Genomic DNA, 18,352 nt, shown 5'->3' on the forward strand with positions numbered 1-18,352 from the left:
TAGCCCTTCCCCTCCTCTTCCTCTCCCTTTGTTTTTTCATCCCTTCTTTTCTCCCACACACTTTCAAGAAGGCCCAATTCAGCACAGTGTGGCATCGTCAGAAACCAGCGACAGCTGCTGTTTCATCTACAACAGTGAGTGGATTTAAAACAAATCAAGGGATAGCTTTAAAGTTTGGGAGAGCTGTTTAACCTGAATATGTAATAACGCTGCTGAGGAATTGGACTTTAGCTACACTCAATAGGGGTGCTTCATTACCTACTTGTGGGAATGTCACTTGTCTGCGGTGAGGTCATAGCCTCCTGGCGGTAAATTCCGTATATACTATTTAGCCCGGTCAGCTGAAAACAAACTAGCAGATGCCACCCTGATTTGCATCCAGTTGCTATTGATACTAAAGGGACAATATCTGAAAGACAGGAAGTATCATGTGGGAGCCACACTTCACCAGTGTGAGGGGAAATGAGCCTTCACCTTCTTTATCTAATCATCCCGAGCAGAATTACTGAAATAGAAAAGTCTCCCACAGCAGGAACATGGCAATCAAAACCAGTTTGGGGATGGATTTGACTCATACTGGTTTATTGGTTATCCTAGGCATTTCTGTGCCACTTTGAGCGTGGTGGAGGGGAGATTCATCAGAAGTAAAAACAGCAACATCTTAAACCTTGATGTTTGCACTTCTAATGGAAATCGCCCATACAAACAATTCAGCAAAACAGTTTCCTGCTCCTTTTGGGTTTTGTTATGTTACACTCATATTGTGAAAAATTGCATTCAACCTGCCCAAGGGAAGACTTCATAAATTAGAAACTCCACCTAATTCTCAGTAATAAGTCTTTAGGTACATTTTAACTCTCCTACCCATGTTTTCTCTTTCTCTGAAAAGACTACACAACACTCACAGGACGCTTTCACTTTGACATCATTGTGATGAGTTTGTGTTTGCAATTTGATCCCATTCCATCACAGAGTGTTGTGCAATGGTGTTTTCAAATCAAACTTTAGTGGGCACACCCATGTAGCCCATAAAACACGTGGCAACGTGGCTGCAGTAAAATACACAAAAAAAAAGCTACATACACAGTGTAGCTGCACTGCCACTGCTAATCAGAGCTTTTGTTACATTTTTAAACATCACAGATTGAATCCTTCTTGTCTAGAGAGGGTAGAGAAGTTAAAAATAATGAGAATTTTCACTGGCTAAAGAAAGACACTAACCAGGTGGAAAAACTGTGTGGACCAGCAAGGAAAGAAAAGCCTTTTGGCTTCCACCAAAGGTTGAGGGAAGATCTTTGAAGAAGGGAACAAGGGCCCACTGAACTACGTGAATAGCAGCAGACTTGGCTCCTCCTAAAGTCCAGGCTGAGTGTTGAGGGGAAGCACAGAGACGCATGAGAATGAGATTACGCTTTCTCTTACTTATGTTACTAAGCATTATGTGGCAATACCTTTCTTTCTTGGTCTCTTGCTTCACATTTTGCCATCTCACTACTTTTCTCTAAACTGACTCCTCTCGGTCTGTGTTGCCATCGTCCCATCCCAACGCCAGTCTACTACCTTCTTCATGAAATCAAGGTGAAAAAAATAAAAAGACACAGCCACAGTCCCCACAATTAAAGGAAGCCAGCAAGCCAGCAGTCAAAATCCCCACATGCTGCATAACATACTACACCAGGAGACCTGCTGGAAGACAGATATGGAGGGACAGTTGGTCTAACATGTAGTTTAGATGAAGTGAATTGCTGTTACTATCATCCCAGAGGCATAAAAAATATCATGTAAGCAAACCTGATTCCACCCTGATTGACACAAAATTATTCTCTACAGTTAATCCGATGCAAACAGGGCCTTGACACGCAAGCCCCATCCCCACATAGTCACAAAAAGTTCTTTCCATTGAGCCCAGAAGGAACTGCATCCTGGCCTAAGGAATGTGATTGTGGCTAGAGTAAAAAGGCACCCTGCTGCTTAAGTAAACAGAGTAACACTGGCTTATACCAGCTGAGAATACGTCAAATACCAAATTATATCAAAATATTCCTCTGAAATAGCTCAACATTCAAATTCCATATATATCAAATCCTTCAAAATGTTCATTCTAATAACTATAAGCCAGTCAGACTGGCTTATATGACACTGCTCTTCTCCAGAAAGTTCCCAAAATTTTAGTCCTCATCTAGTTCCACCTATTACTTCAACAGGTGGAGTTGGTCTTTCTGAGGTAAAATGCTGTGAATGTCCTTAGCACAACTACTACACTGAGGAAAGGAAGTGAGGATTCACTGAGCCAGTTAAAACTATAAGAATGTAGATGGGCAGCCCCATCCTATCTTAGCTGGAATTAGGCCATGACACTGAGGTTAACCCCCCACTTGTGCAAAATACCATGGGTTTTCACTAACCACAAATGGTCAGGAGCTTGGTGGAACAAGCCCATCCACAGCAATCTCACAGACGTAAGAAGCAGCAGAATAGTCTCTGAAAAAGTGGGATTCCAGATCAAAACACCCATGGATACATCCATCAGTCATCACCTAAAACTGAACAAAACTAAGACTGCAAGATTGCTGCAATACAAGCACAGTGCAGACATCTGTTTAAGCACAAAGCCTTCCTAAAACTTCACCTCAGTAGTTCTGGAGCATTAATGGACAGAGCCTCTGTGGAACAAGCATCTCTGAGTAATGAGGAAACTCGCAGAACTCTCTGACTCCTCCGCACTGGGACACTGACCAACACAGTTTATGAAGTAAACAATTCAACAGCAGCCCTTCCGGAACTGCTCAGGGTGATCCACTCAGGAATTAAAGTCACATTTATTCCAGAAAAGGGTTTCCAGATAGGGAGCACCCTGCAGTATTTTATGCCAATTTTCCCACAACGGCAGGTCCTTGGAGTAATATATAAATTCTCCTTATGCTGTGTAACAGTTAGTTGGAATTAATAAACACATATTGTTTCATTAAAAATATTATGTTCCAGCACATGCTTTTAATTTGCCATAAAGTATGGTATGTAAGAAATCACACCATTTGCAATAAATCTGAAAAGATATTAGCATTTTTGTTTCTAATACAAGATATTTTATGCAAGTCGTAAAATTTCAGTGGTACATGGAAAGGGTCTTAGCAAAATACACAAAAAAATTTGACTATAAACAAGCCATCATTCTGGTAAGAGGAAATACAAACAACCAGAATAAAAATAGTTGATGCACAAAAGCCATAATGAGGGGGTTGCTCAAAAAATAACTTCTACTTTGAATGGTTTGGATGAAATACAAATTATCCACAGAAAAGTGTGGACTGGCATAAATGTTTGTACAAAATTATAAGTATATTTCTAGAAGTATGCAAGAGACAACCGCCTGCATGCTGCACAAGGTCCCAACAACGCTCTGCGTAAGTGCTAGTGCACAGAGTCCAAACCACTGCATTTTAATTACTATGCAGCCTCAGATATATTGCCTTTGATATGGAAATGTTCCTGTTCTCTCATCTTCACATACGGTCTCATGCACAGAAATCTTTATCTGATTCATAAAAAATAAACTAGAATCCAATCTCAACACCTGACCTCAGTGCTTAGAAGTTTTTTACTAAGCATGGTGTCACTATAAAAAGAATGGGTAATATTGGTGTAAAGTTAGATATTTGGAGCAATGATATGAAGGATTTGCAGTTAGGAATCAAATCAATACTGCATCTCTGAGGTTTCAGAGTTTCCTATTGCCTTATGTCAGTCTACTGGTGACTGGAGACACAATTGACTACACCCTTCTGTCTAGCTCAAAAAGAAAGAAAAAATATTTATATGACATTTTGTCTTGCCACCAGTGGAAGAGATGTAATTCAGCCACTTGATGTATGGAATAGGTTCTGGAATCTAATAAATCAGTAACATCAAACTTTTCACCTTTTTTTTTTCTAAATTTGGATGCTACATTCTTGAACATACTTTAAAGGTATGTACTACAAAGTTTGCACAAGAAGAAGGAAAACATTTCCCAAGCTTTACTTCAACAAACGGGTAAAATAAATACAAAAATACAAACCCAGTACTTTTCTGTATCTTATATTAATATGCTGCCCATAAGAAGGCTAAAAAACTTGGCTTTGACAAATTCTACTAGTCAGTCAGAAAAAACATTAAACATTCATACCTATTTAGGTAATTCTCCTAGCTCTATAGAATTACATTCTCTTTTTCTAAAGAATATGATCTGTGTAACTTCTCTATAGATGATAATGACCCATCTGTAAATCATTTTGTTGCAGGTTATCTGTTTTTTATCGCTGCTAGTACCTGTCTGTCCTTGATATGATACCCTTAAACACATTAACTTGATGGAATGTTTTGCCTGACTTCAAAAAAACATCCATTGATCCATTCTGCACTATAAATAAATTACTTTGATTAACCTAGTTTAACAATATACCTAATTTTATCTTATTCTTTCCAATTCACAAGATTCAAGAAATATTTGATTGAACTAATTTCCAGGCAATGATTTTCAGACTTGGGACACTGTTTTTTTTTCTTCTTAATTTAAGAAGACAAAACAGTAAACATAAAACTGATATGAGTATTTTAAAATATACAAGAGGAGGAGAGAAATGTCTGTGTACTGATTCTTGTTTCTTTAGGAGAAAATCTATTTTTCAGGTTCCTGTTCTACTAATTGAAAGAGAATTATTTAAAACTTCACTGAATACTTGAATATACGATGGGTATCTGTAGCAGTTTCACGAGTTACAAAGAACTCTAGACTTTCTGAAAGACAGTAAACTAAAATTTGGCAGGAAATCTCTTACAATGATGTCACAAATATTTGTTGTTGCCACAGAATACTGTTTTAAAAGAACACCTACTTCTGTCCTGAAAAGGCTTTGGGAACATGCAATTATCCAGTTTTATCACTGTAGAAATAGGCTGCTTTCCAGCAAATACGTCTATCAGATCTCTCTCTTCTGTGCAGAACTACATCTAAATAAAAAGGCACGTATTTCAGACAGACATCACACCAGCCCAGTACACGACCTTACTAATGACAGGATTTTATGGTGTTTTGTTGTTTTCATAATATGATGTAAAGGCCTGCAATGACACACGTACAGATACATACTGTGGGAGGATCATGTGTCTAAAAAACTCCAAATGGCTCATACAAAAGAAAAGAAAATTCAGTTTCTGTGGTTTGGTAATAATTCCCCTAAAAGTTCCCATTCTTGCTGTTCTACCTGAGGAAAAATAGAAAGTTGCGTTAATAAGAATTACACAAAAAGCCACTGAAAGAGATGGACAGAAAGCAGCTTGCAACAGTACAAATCTGAAACATGCACCTCTGTGTGTTTTGCTGCTACTTGACGAGTGAGCTCTGTGTGAGCTACCGAACACATCACACAGCAGCACTTCTCTCCCGGGTTCTGACACCATGCAGAAATGCCTCAAACCTCTGCCTCTGTGATTTACTGTACCAACTAAAATGTTTTAAAAATATGTTGCTGTATCACTGCAGTTGACATAGTTCACATATACACACAAACACCCCTATTTATGTAACTTTTGAAAACTTTAGCTATTACACACAAGGTCTGCCAAACCGGTCTGCTGATCTCTAAAGTGACACTGTGGAAAAAAGGAAATATACAGTATCCCATTGTATGGGGTGGAAAGCGAAGTGCATCCTGGCTTCTCTTTCTGAAGCAATTTTTTGTTCTGGGAAGTAAGTAAATAAATAAATAAATAGACTGAAGCCTTTGGAGTGTGATCACTTAAAAGGGGGAAATCTACCCAGCTGTAAAAGATTGATGGATATGCTTCATGAAGTGGTGTCTCCCAAGGTGATCACAGTGTTTAGCAGATAAAAGAGGACTAAAGAAACTTTCTAATGTCAGCTGAGGAAATTTTTTATTGCTGTCCTCATGCGAAGCTCTGGCCTTTATTGCCACAAGATAATTCAAGGCCTCCAAGAACTGCAGGGCTATGTGAATACTTTGGACTAAAAATACGATCAAAGATGCAAAAAACATGTCCAAAGAGGGGTTTTTTTCCCCTGTTCAGCAGAAGAAGTTCGGCAGGAGATGACCACGAACAGTTGTTGGCGACATATTAAAAACCACTGGCAAGGGAACAAGCACTGGCAGTTCCCACTTGTGAACAAAATCAAGCTGACAAGTGAAGGCGACTAACTGTGGACATCAGCTATTATTTTCTACAAGTATTTTCTACTGGCAAGGCACTTGTGGCCTTACCAGTGAAACTGATGGGCTCCACTTTGTTTCTGGTGTCACTTTCCCCGGTGTGTAAACGCAAGAAAAGGAAAAAAACGCAGCAGTTACATAAGTTGAGCAGAGTCGGGAACGTGCAGGGAGAGACAGCCATCTGTCTCGCTCCCTTTATGCTGTGTTATACACATGGCACTGGCTTGCACCCTGCAATCGAGCAGAGAAGGAAACAGAGGGAGCGCTGAGGCAGCCCAGTTCAGCCTCCCAGCAGAACCGAGACGGAGCTCTGAGCTGCAAGGGAGGAGGGAGAAAATAATGCGTTTAGCAGAGGATGCGAGACTGCCGACCAAAGGGCCTCTTACGCGCTCATCGCTGAATGAATTAAAGTTCCCGGGGAGGAGACCGGGGGAAGCGGGGCGAGCGACACGAGAAGTGTGACAGGAGGGAAGGGGCCGGGAGCCGCCAGCCGGGGACAAGGCGGGCACATGCCGGCGGCCATGAGGGGGCGCGGGGACCGGGGGCTCCGGGCCCGGCCCGGGGGTCGCTGCGGGGTCCCCGGCCGGGCCCGGCCCCGCGCCCCCTCCCCCGGCTGCGGGCGGGCGGCGCGGCCCGGGAAGCGGCCTGGAGAGCGGCGCTGGGAGCGATGCCCAGGGCTCACCTTCCCCTCCCCCCGGAGAAGAGCGCTTCAAAATGGTTTTGCAGGCGAGGCTGGCCAGGCTGCGCTCGGTGCAGGGCTTCCAAGTGCAGTGCCTGGGTTGGTTTCCGTATATTCTTTGGCTTTTAATAGCTAGCTGAGGGAAAAAAAGAAAGCATTATTGTTTTCTTTCTTTCCTTCTCTCATTGCCTATTCTAAATTTGACTCCAAAGTTTAAGCGGTTGAATTGGCTAATTCTGAATACAGTCTATTGAGAGACCAGACACAGCAGTATATCCCTGTATAGCAATAGATACAATGTGCTGAATTGGCAGTCTAATTATAAATGTGGCATTTGGACCTCCTTTCAGACCCAGTGCCACCTTACCTTATGAGGGAACTTCAACTACAGCAACTGTTCAAAACAAAATGCCATTACAGGATCAGCTTCACCCAACACTGGAACCAGCCAGGGGATTGTTTTACAAACAGCCTTTCTCACTTAACACAAGAATGTATTATAAGGAAAAGTTATGGATAGTGCAGAGTCTGAAGAAAACGCGTATGTAGTTTCTGCCAGGTGTCGAGCTACTTCAAACTGCAGCATACTCCAAATGACCTCATTATTTTCTTTTAAATGTACTCACTATAAATAATTATTCCTTAGTTTTACTAGAACGAGCTGCTAGGTACGCTTGCTGTTTATATTCCAAGCGTAGTGTGCATGTAACGTCATGAGCACAAAAACCCAAGAAATATCCTGGCTCAAAACAAAAACCTGCAATAAGATCTTGCCAAAGAATCATGGGGTGCTGAAAAAAAAGTTTTTTAAAGTGTCTTTTCCAGGGAAATATTTGTATATAATGGCAGGCTACATTCACATATCTCACATTCATTCTTATTATTTACTTTATGGTATTATAATGGCTTAATTAAATGAGTGGGCACAAGCACGTCAATAAAACAAGTCAAGTCAAGTTGAAGTCTCAAAACAGGTTTCAAAATTGCTCCATTACACGAATACAGAAAGGGAAATTCGTTAATTTTTTTTGACTTCAAACTCTATTTGAGGACTGGATAGAACCGTTCTCCTGTCCTCATGATCAGCACTGAAGATGGAAATGGCAAAAAATGTTAAAGTGAGGTAAAAGAAAGCAGTAGGAACAAAGTGCCGCTCGCGTGCCCAAGGCTATTTAAATTTGCTTAATAAACATATACCTTATCTGCAAACAGCAGGCGAAGATATATTACTTTATCACAGAAAGTTTCACCTCTCTGTTTTTGGGAAACACCCCTAGGACAGCACTAATCTGCCGTCCTCAGGCTCCCACCGGACTGCCTTTCCCTGCGGCCCCCCCTTCCCCCCACCCCGGCCACTCAGACACAACACTAATTGTCCTTTCACGGTGCCACTTTCACTCCTTCCCGTCCTTTCACAAATAACAAAACCGCGGCAAACCCCACGGTGAGACGGCCCGCAGGAAGCGGAGACAGCGCTCGGCTGGACAGGAGTGGTGCCTGCGAGTGACCTCCGGGCCCTGGCCGCACGGCTCGGGCCGCGGCCGCTGCCGCCGGCGCGGGGACACGCTCTGGCGGCTCGGCACGCGTGGAACTACCTGCTCGCATAGCGCCTGTCTGCTCTCCCTCTCCCCTGCCTACACCCAGCCGCGACCCCGCCGCCGGTACACGCGTGCATGCATTACACGAGCGGGCAGCGCCGGTGCCCGCTCCTCCCTGGAGCAGGGCAAGCCGCAGAGGCACACTCATTAGCTCCCACTGATGATTCCTTTCAGGATCGTGAATGGAACAATTGTCAAAAACTGCGGGAAAAAAAACAAGCCCCGAGACTATTATATAGAGACACAGCTTGTGTGCGCGCATGTGACAGTTGCAGGCAACACAGATCTGGCCATAAACTCTTCAGCGTTATCCGAGATAAAACATCAAATTGCTTGTACGGTAGAAGAGGCTTCTTATTCCCAATCCAAAAAAAATAAACAGCTTCGAAGGTAGTGAAACCCAGGAAAAGAACAAGCTCTCCACAAGACACACCTTGCCTCACTCGTATCCTGCAGCACTGCCTGTAAACAGCTGCGCTAGCTTGTTGCGACAGCCACTATTTTATTTTAAAAGAAGAATAACAGTAATAATAGTAAGTGAAATACTTCCTGAAAAACTTACTTTGCATTTAGTTTAGGCACTATTCTTTTTTTCAGCTCGCAAAGGAAGCCGTTTTGTCCAGGTTAGGTATTGTCTACTTATGGATCAGCCTCTGGCTAAGGGTTTATTTTAATTTATGGCTTATGCATTCTTTTAAGGTCGATTTGCATGACCTCCGGCAAAGAGCTAAGGCAGCAAGAAATCCCAAGTCGACTGTTGCCACAAAGCGGCACGCATCTCCCCTTCCCCGGGTGTAAACAGAGCTCTCTGATGATGGACTGCCTTCTTCTCCCCTCCTTGTGTATTACGAATTAGGGCGCGATATCGATTTTAAAGTTTTCGGTATAACTTTATCCGAAGGCTCTGCTGGGAGAGATAAGGCGGCGGCGGCGGAGCAGCGCGGCGGCTCCTCGGGACAGCGCCGCGCCGTGGCCGAGCGCAGCACGGCCGCCGCCGCTCCCGCAGCTTTGTGTGCTCCCCGCAGCCGTCCCCGGCCAACTTCAAAGCACTCACCCACTTCAAACTTAGCTCAGAACCCACAGGCACCACTAAACTCCCTTCGCCTTTCTCCATCCCGCGTCTCTCGGGGTTATCCGCTAGGAGAAACCCACGCGAGCACTTCGGAGCAATGACAGCAGCGCTCCGCTCCCAAAGATTTATTTCGGATTTTATTTTTCCTCTCTTTCTCCCTCTCGTGTTAGTTCCTTACGTACAATATCTTCCCGCACCATGTGTTCGCCTGCCGTGGGTGATCTTAAAATACAACGCTGATCTGTCACTACATTTTAAAATAAACTCTACTCGGGAAGGATGAGAAAGTGTTGTGATTCAAAGGTACTGGGGTCCCTTAACGTCTCGGAAACCTCGGGATTCAAACAGCCTCGCACGGGGACGAGACTGTAACTACTTTTCCCTAAAGAGAAGGGGGGGGGGGGGGGGGGGGAAGGAATAAAAAAGAAACACAACACCCTCGTGATATAAAAGTAAATAATCGTGCAGGGGGAGGCGGGGGAAGGGGTGAATTCAGCAATGTTAAAAGCTAAACAACAGATCTGTCTCCGGACGCTGCTGCTTCACTCAATTGCAACTAATAACCCATTAAAGACAGCGCAGGGGGAACCGAATTCGCTCCTGCAAAGCGACATAAATCCAGCGAAAACCCATTAAACCACCGCCACCGCCACCAAGCCACGCAGCACTACACACCACAGCAAACAACAGGTATACAACACAATAGGGCTGGTTTTCCTGGTTACCTCCTCGGGATCCAGTGTGGCACAAAGCACTGGGAGAGCTTCCTTTTTTTTTTTTTTGCAACGCGCTTCGGTAATTTTCATTAAAAAAAAAAAAAAAAAAAAAAAAAGAAAAAAAAAGAAAAAGAAAAAAAAAGAGGGAAGGAGGTAAAGGGGGGGAGGGAGGGGAGAGGAATAAATGGGTAGTAATTCGGTAAAATAAAATAAAATAAATGAACTAGAGTCTGCTGGTGTTTCTCCAGGCCATGGATGTGCAGGATCCCGATCGTTAGAAGTTTGCGGATGGGTTGCCTGGAGATTTGGTTACAATCAGGTTCATTTTTTTTTTTTTTTTCCTCCTGAAACAAGTGAAGGCGATGGTTACTGCTGTCAATCTTGGCAATCAATGTGAGCGGCCATGTCGTAAGTATTCAAAGCATTTCCCGTCGTGCAACATCAGAAAGTGAGTGGCCAGGGCATTGATCTGAGGAAGGCAAAAGGAGGCAGGGCTCCCCCGCCCAGACAGCACAGGCAAGATGAGACAACACAGGGAGAGAGAGGAGGGAGAGGGGAAGGGAGGGAGACACAGAGAGAGAGAGAGGCTGGGAGCGAGCGGGAAGAGCAACAACTGAGGAGAAAGTGAGCACAAAACAGAAAGTGAAATCGGCGCGGGCTGCCAGCAGCATCCCCGCGCAGCTATCACCACTCACAGGGCCATTAGGCACATGAAACCCTACACCGCTCTGCTCCCGCTAATGACCACTGATTGCCCGGAGTGGTGAGGAAAGGTACTAGAAAGTTACCGGGGAGGGGGTGCGAGGGCGGGGCGGGGGCCGGAAAAGGAGGAGGGGGAGCGGGGGGGTCCCGGGGGAGCCGGTTCGCGGGGCGGGGGGGGGGCCGTGTCACACGGGGCCGGCCCGCCCTCCGCCCTCCCTCCGTCCGTCCGCTGCGCTGCCTGGGGACACACACGCCGGGAGAGTCCCGCCGGCTCACGGGATACCCCAGAAAAATAAAATTACAAGGGGGGGAAAAAAAAAGCTGGAGAAAGACGATGTGCAGGAGGAGGGAAGATCTGGCGGTGTGGGGAGGGAGCGGGGACGACGAGAGGGAAGCACTCTGCAAGCGCTTAGTGACAGCTGATAAATGCGTCTCTGAAGAGCCCGATCCCACAGCACGGCCGGGAGGCGAAAAACAAAAATTAAAAAATTAATAATAAAATAAAAAAAGGAGGGGAGAGATAAAATGGAAAGTATAAATTACACCAGAGACGAGAATCCAGCTACAAGGACCCGGGGGAGAGGAAGGGGAGAGAAGGCACTCAGAGTCCACAAACTAGTGACTGATTCAGCGGAGAGGTGAAAAATGAGTGCGGTGAAAAGGGACAGACAGGTATGGCCGGAGAGGAAAAACTGATTTAGGACGGACTCGAGATGAAGTTGGGATTCTCGTGGCGACGACGAGAAATTTTAGCAGCGGCAATATATAAATATCCCTCTCTCTGCCTACCAAAAGGCAACAGATAAGGACTGGAATATCAGCTTGAATACCAATTTAGGAACTCACGCTCTCTTGGAAGTGCTAATTGGGGATGGGGAGTGGGGGGGAGGGGGGAGATCTGGGAGAAAGAAGGGAAAACTATAAGGAGCTGAGGAGAAAGCCAGTGGCAGAGTACTGCAAACCCAAGAAAGTCTCCCTACTGTATTTTTGCATTCCAAAGGTAAACATAAAAGAGTCTTTCAAACTGTCAGGGGCCCGCAGATCAGGTGGGCAAACAGCGCTGCAGAGAGAACGTCTCCCTCTTTTGATATTATTCACACCTAGGCTAAACTGTTGTTAAGATGGGAGTGCGGAAAGCAACCTCAAGCCTACAAAATGAGAGAGAGAGAGAAGTTGTTGATTCATCTCTGTATTTTTGGCACTTTCTCCCCATTTTCCAGAAGGCGCCTGGAACAGTTAGTAACAGACAAACTTTTTAATTTTAAAATAGATTCATAACTTATAGAGGCCAAAAAGACGAGGAGAGAGTCTGATTTTGCTTTCCTTCTCTGTGAAGTAGAAATTTTCAGACTAGGTTAGACCCCGAAGCACACTCAGCCCCACTGCAAATGAACCTGGCTTCAGCAAGACGTGATGAAAATTGAGCATTAACGCGATGGCACAGGACAGATATGACCTGGCTCTGTTTCATTTTGTTAACAAGCTGTAAAACTCGACACACTATTCGAGTCATGCACGTTGCATCCATCCTGTCTTTGCTATCCGAGGTGCTATCGCCCCTCTCGAGCCGAGTTCAGGGCAAAGGAGTTGTAAGTCTGAACCTCTTGGAACAGTGGACCTGTTTTATACAATATTTTTGTCAATTCCACTACAATAGAAGGAATGACCAAGTCCTATTCAGCAAGGAGCAAGCACCTTGAAATATAACTTTATAATTACCTAATAAAGCTTTATCATCAAATTAGCTGGATGAGGGTATAGTAGCTAATTTCCATGCATTCTTTCAATTTCAATAAAAGATACTAAAAAAGTGAAATTCAGAGATATGGGAAAATTGTATGATTGTAAATACTGAGTTTGTATTCACCTGCATTCGGCTAATTCAAAGTATTCACCTTGCTGCAGCTACCCGGTGTATGGAATTAAATAGCTGCCTTTCGAGATACTGTTCTGTCCTTTTTAATCTTTAATTATAAGAATTCCCGTGATTGACCACTACCGCTTTCCTTGTAACACATTTGAACCTGCTGCAAGTAAAGGAAATACCTTGACTTTTTGCACAACTAGTGTAGCTTTGGCGGGCAAGAAGATTTAAAAAGAAAAAACAATTAAAATGAGCTATATAAGAAAAGAGATGTAAATCAGAATACAAGGACGAATAGTCTGCCTCTGTTTGCAGCTCTAGTGATTTGTTGCTGGAAGTTTTTTTCTTCCAAGAAACAGAAAATAAAAAAACCCAAGCACTCCTCAAATGTAGCGCCTTATTAAATACGAAGTGGGAATGGGACAAGAGATAATTAAGGCATCAGATAAATCTAACCGCCCAGCTAGCTCCGAATCGGGGGAGCATCCCGCTGCACTCCCGAAATTCCAGTGCAGAGAGTGACACTGGTTTGGGGCAGGACGCAGCAAGGATGCGGCCACGCTCCCATGCGGAGTGCAAGGAATGCTCTCCAGCTTGTTGCTTCCCCTGTGTGATCAATTAAGTTTCAGATGTAACTCACAGTGCCGGAGAGCGGCAACTTCTCCGCGGCAGAAGTGGATTCCTTGGGCATTGTATGCAAGTGTGTGTGTGTGTGTGTGTGTGTGTGTGTGTGTGTGCGCGCGCTCTGCACGGGGATAATTGTGATTCCCTCTTTGTTTGCATAAGTGAACACCCGCCGTGCGGATCCGTATACACGTGCCGAGAAACAAGAAAACGCTTTCACTTGGAGTGTTACCCCACGTTTAGAAACCGCGTTTGGAATTACTGTCCTTGCTTTGGCTTCATGAAGGCTAAAGGCAGGCAGATGTTGAGGAGGGATGCTGACCTGCTGGGGGTCCCTGCGCAGGGAAGGGACCGCAGCCGCTCACATCACGTCGAGGCACTTACCTGTGCACAGCTGTCATGGCATTTTGCGCCCTGCGTGTCACTAAATGCGTTAAAGTAAAGCAATATTCAACAAGAGAGGCAACCTGTCTGTGTGCTAAGTTGTACGTACCGCATCTTTAACCTGAGCAGCAAACCTGCAACTCCTGGAGAGTTGGCGGAACAGTCTCAAGAAGTTTTGGATTCAAAGGGCAAGGAATTTCACTTTAAAAGTCATTCACCTACTTCTAAACTGCCCTCTCACCCCAGTTAATGCCGGACAGTTAAGAGGCATGTTTATAAATTCCCTCTGCGGACACTGTCCGACAATGAAGGCTTGTTACAGGCTTGCTGAAGATGTTCAGAGAAACTTTTGCGAAATAATCAACTGCATCTGAGAGAAAGCTAAAGGGAAAGAAGTTAAAGCCTGATTGGGAAAAAGTTTTGTTAGACTAGCTAGAAGTAAATTACTGCACATTTCTTCAAAAGCAAACCCATCAGCTGATACGAATCCCCCTAGAACAAGAACCTCTAGCGAACTCCTCCAAATTCAGGGGACGTTTGCATTCTGTAACACCCAAAGCTCAAGATCTGCCTGAAAACAAAAACTCTGAATTCCTTACAGCGTCATCTGCCAACAAAATGTATTGTCTTGGCAGAAAGAGGATCAAGGAGATTTTAATTTCATTTTAAACTGTGCATCATCTTGATAGCGAAGGAAAAAGCCGCAGCAACAATATCCCCGCTCCACGCCCCCGCCGTTCAAAAAAAAAAAAAAAAGGGGGGGGGGGGGAAGAGAGAACTGGAAAAACCACATAAACTTTTACAAAGAAAATAAAAGCAAGTCCGACATGAAAACCCCTTCCTGTCTCGGAAAGTTCATTTTAAAGGTCCCCTCTGTAAATCTAAAGTGCAAACACCAGGCTAAGGTAGTGAGTGGCTGGAATTTGCATGCTGATAAGAGAAGGCTGTTGTACTTACAGTGACAGAGGGCAGGCTGCGGAAGAAAAGCTGTTTGTGTTAGCCTGAGAGTCACCCAGGGCTGCAATGAGAGGAGAAGAGAGGAGTGGGAGTGCCAAGCTGGATACACCTTCACCGCATCTCATCACATCTGCCAGCCTCTCTCTCCCTCTCTCTTTCATTTCCACATTCCCTTTGTTCCTGAAAAAAAAATCTACACGTCACATCAGTCCCCAGATGCAGACTACACCAAAGAAAAAAAATGAATAATTCAATCAAACTGTGCATAGTCTCTAAGGCAATAAATCTATTGCACTTAAAGAAACGAAGGGTAATTACCGCTATAGAATTAGAATAAGGCCAGAGCGCGCAGGGATCCCAGGGTCTGTAAACTCCACGGTCAAATAAAGTTTCATTTATTTAATCCTTTGACAACCCCAATGTAAACTAAAGGGGAGGATCAGAACTTATTCCGATTGGGTTTGAGAATGCTTGAAGTGAATGTTATAAAAGGAGAGCGCCCGTGGTCTGTGACAAACACAATGCAAGGGAGTAGAAGTGTTTCACTGCATCACCTCCAGGGTCTTTTCCCCCCTCCCTAATGAAGAGCAGACCACACTCCCACTTCTACCGGCTCCTGCTGCTCGCTGCAAGTGCAGCGGGGAACGCTGGCAGCCAGTAGCCGCCTTACCTGCTCCCGAGCGCCAGCAAAGCCTGACAAAAACTCAGGGGAACCGGCAATTTTGTTCCACGCTCTGGCGGAGAGAAGCCTCGGGGGATTTGCACCGGCAAGGATTGCCTCGGAACGGTGCCCCTGACTCGCGGGTGTGTGCGGGGCTGAGGCGGGGGACTGCCCGCCGGGGGCGGGGGGAGCCCGGCGGGAGCGGAGCCCAGCGGGGCGGGCGCGGCGGCGCTGCCGGAGCGCGGTGACGGACCGGCCGGGGCGGGAGACGCGAGCCGCGCTGCTCCCGCTCCTGCCTCGCAGGCTGCTCCCTCGGCTCGGAGGTAAGATGACTCTACATTGTATTTATCCCCCCACGGGTAGCCCGGGTGCCAGGGGCGCGCTGCTGTGCTGACGAGGGCGGCGGCTCGGGGCTGTGGCTCAGCTCCTTGTGCCCGAACCGAGCCGGAGCTTAACATCGGCGTCTGCTGCTTTACACTCTCCATTGCATTCTTTGCAAACTTCTCCTGGGGGGACTGGGGGAGGAGTGAGACGGCGAGGGGGAGGGGGAAACTAACCCCAGGTGAGACCGCACTCTTCAGATGCCGCAGACCCTCACTCCGATGCCGCCGGGCTTTGGGCCGATCGGGGAGGCTGAAACACCTTGCGCCGGCGCGGAGCATCGTGCACCTCCCGTCCCTGCGCCGCTGTAGCAGCGGTTTGATTTACCCGAGGCGCTACCGGGACTGTTATTCCAGCGCGGGCAGAGCGGAGCGCGCTCCCGGCCGCCCGCCCCGGGCCCATCCGTGTGCTTACCGCGCCACCGTGAGGCAGGCGCGGACCCCGCACCGAGCGCCCGCCGCGCTCCGGGGCAGCCGAACGCGTCGCGGCCGCGGGCACCCCGCGCAGGGCGGACGCGAGGGCCGGGCTCCGCCGCGGACAGTCCGCAGCGCCCAGGGCTCCGGGACAGCGCACGCCGCTGCCTCCCGTCCGCTCTCACGGGCCGGAGAAGGACGGGGACAATTCAGGGAGAATTGAGGGAGATGGGAGTGCACAAAGCGAAAGCACCACGCCGGTGTTTTCCTTAAACCCCTGCCCCGAGACTTTCTCCCTCCTTCCCCTGTCTCGCTGTCTCTGGGCGCTCCTCGGAGGATTGGGGAGAGTAGGGCAGAGTGCATCCCGGGCCGCTCCTCCCGCCGGCACCGCTCCCTGTAAATCCCCTTCGACCCCCCTGCTAGAAGGCAGCGTCCCCTCGTAGCGTGTGCCAGGGAGCTCTGCTGGCTCCTCTGGCCACTCTCTTTCCACCTCCTCCCCGGCCAAAATCAGGCCAGTTGCACTGCCCGGGCATTCCTGGAAGATTTTCCTTCTCAAGTCTTTTAATTGATTTCAAGTTTGAGGCTGGGGTTTTGGTTGGTTATATTTATATTAATGGAAAGGGAATGGGAACAAACAAAAAAAGAAGGAAGACTAGGCTGTCACCACCCATGGATAGTACCTGGGGTGACACTGCTAAAAGTTGTGGACGAGACTCAGCACAATGAGTTTCTTAGGTACGCTCCAGGCACACAAAAGCTGTGGAAATGGATCTACTGTAGGAGACAGGTCTTCTTCTATAGGGACAAAACACATCACTTACCTTTTACGAAAAGCTTTAACCCAGAAGGGGGTTCCTCTCAGGAGACTTTCAGCAGCTGGTGGAAATCATCCCACCTACTGGAAAGCATCCATCATGTCAGGGCATCCTGGCACCCGGAAAAGCACTGACTGCACCGGCAAGGTTGAAGTCCCTTAACTCCTACCTCCTAGGTGCACTAGCGGAGTAAACTCCGCACATGAACCATGAGAATTCTAATAGCAAGCTCCAAAAAATGGCAATTACATCCAGCTGTGATTAGGAATCACCTTAAGTTTGGATACCTGATGCTTTTCATGCATAGAGTGAAAGTAGAAAGACAGTAGTGTGACAGTGGAAGGTGCAGATATTTCCACTGAAATGCATCTGCTCTTCCTAATCGGGGAATTTCACTTAACAGCTGGATTTGCCTGTTTGTCATCTTAATCATTTTTCAAGTCCCATCTCTGTACAGCAGGATGACCGTAAAACACGGCTAACATGCAGAAATGCAGCTCAAGATTAACAGTGATTTTAAACCAACATCAGATAAATGAAAAATACCAACATACACCTTTTCTAAACATCCTTTTGCAGAAAAAACCCAAAGCCATGCCAGAGATGTTTAAAGCAATCATCATGCTCATACTAACGCATCTCTTCCTTGAGCATGCACCTGTGTAGCCTCACATATTATACCAATTTTCCCAGCTTCAGCTGGGAATAGCAGAGCTTGTTTTGAGAATGAAAAAGGACAGGAGGATCTGTGTCAGGTAGAGCTACACACATTTGAGGGGCTGGGAGGGGACTCATGCTACAGAACCCCCTTACAGCCCACAGCAGCTCTATTTTATATTCCAGCCCACAGTAAGCTGTAGGTCAGTGGTGTTAACATGAAAGTTGCTGTGGATCTTCCCCTAGAGTCTCAGTGACAGAAAGGCCCTTGCTAAAACATGATGACTGCAAACCCCTATCAGCACATCACGCTGCTCTTGTTTTCTCACTGGCAATGTCCCATTCTGACAGCACATGCTGGAATTCAACAGAGCACATATAGGCTTTCTATTGTAACTCTGCAAATATTCTCTCAGACTATTTTTCTTTCATACACTCACCCTCCTCAAATTGTGCTACAAACATATACTGAGTAAAAACTAATACAAGCAAACAAACAAAAAGACCCAAATAAAACAAACAAAAAACCCAAAAAAAACCCAAAAAACGACCCTGAAGGTTAGAATAAATAAAAAAAAAGTTGTCTTTGACCTGGAGACTGGCCCACACTGCAAATAAATGTA

General features: G+C 46.0%; 1 protein-coding gene and 1 long non-coding RNA gene across 5 annotated transcripts in view; one reads left to right on the plus strand and one right to left on the minus strand.

Annotated features, from left to right (window-relative positions):
- SOX6 (SRY-box transcription factor 6) overlaps positions 1-10,368 on the minus strand; it is a 366,339-nt gene extending 355,971 nt beyond the window's left edge. Inside the window, exon 1 of one of the 2 annotated variants that reach the window (XM_058851096.1) lies at positions 10,281-10,368. The gene's annotated coding sequence lies outside the window, so the exon portion shown is untranslated. Of the gene's footprint in view, positions 1-9,045; positions 9,843-10,280 lie in introns of those variants that run through there. The other variant, XM_058851086.1, reaches the window with a different exon arrangement.
- LOC131585259 (uncharacterized) lies at positions 10,025-14,632 on the plus strand. 3 transcript variants are annotated; one of them, XR_009278918.1, is made up of 3 exons: positions 10,025-10,245; positions 10,520-10,679; positions 13,624-14,632. It is a non-coding gene; the product is annotated as an uncharacterized LOC131585259 (long non-coding RNA). The 3 variants fall into 3 exon arrangements; XR_009278917.1 differs by having other exon boundaries at positions 10,626-10,679; XR_009278915.1 differs by lacking the exons at positions 10,025-10,245; positions 10,520-10,679 and adding an exon at positions 10,687-11,044.
- Positions 14,633-18,352: the final 3,720 nt, after the last annotated feature.

The sequence above is a fragment of the Poecile atricapillus genome, chromosome 1 (genome assembly GCF_030490865.1).
Source record: "Poecile atricapillus isolate bPoeAtr1 chromosome 1, bPoeAtr1.hap1, whole genome shotgun sequence".
Classification (NCBI taxonomy): domain Eukaryota; kingdom Metazoa; phylum Chordata; class Aves; order Passeriformes; family Paridae; genus Poecile; species Poecile atricapillus.